This window comes from Talpa occidentalis, unplaced genomic scaffold (assembly GCF_014898055.3).
Source record: "Talpa occidentalis isolate TD23 unplaced genomic scaffold, MPIMG_talOcc4v2.1 talOcc4.8, whole genome shotgun sequence".
NCBI lineage: Eukaryota > Metazoa > Chordata > Mammalia > Eulipotyphla > Talpidae > Talpa > Talpa occidentalis.
Window position 1 is genome coordinate 49,232,017 of NW_023605194.1, and position 659 is coordinate 49,232,675.

The window sequence follows — 659 nt, forward strand, 5'->3', positions numbered from 1 at the left end:
CTTTATTTTTTTTAATATTAAATTTTATTTTTATATTCCCCCATACAATTGCAAACGCCCCATTCTGACCCAATCCTTCCCCTCCCGCCCCCCCCCCCCACCCCCAAAAGTGTCTCTGGTTCATAGTTTTTTGTTGATTTTGATTTTCACTTTCTTATATTCATTTTCTTGGTCCCTTATTTAAGTTTTCTAGATTCCTGCTATGAGTGAGACCATCCGGTATTTTTCTTTTTCGTTTTGGCTTATTTCGCTGAGCATGATCCCTTCCAGTGCCATCCATGTTGCTGCAAATTGCATGTGTTTATATTTTGAATGCTGAGTAATATTCCATGGTATATATGTACCACATCTTCTTGATCCAGTCATCTATTTTTGGGCATTTGGGTTGTTTCCAAAGCTTAGCTATTGTAAACAGTGCTGCTATAAACATAGGAGTGCAGGTGCTCTTTGGAATTGATGTTTCTGTGTCCTTTGGGTAAATACCTAGGAGTGGAATTGCTGGATCATATGGAAGCTCTATGTTTAGTAGGTCCAGAAATCTCCACACAGCTCTCCATAGTGGTTGGACCAGTTTGCACTCCCACCAACAGTGCACAAGAGTTCCCTTTTTCTCCACATCCTCGCCAACATTTGTTGTTGCTAGTAGTTTTTTAATATGT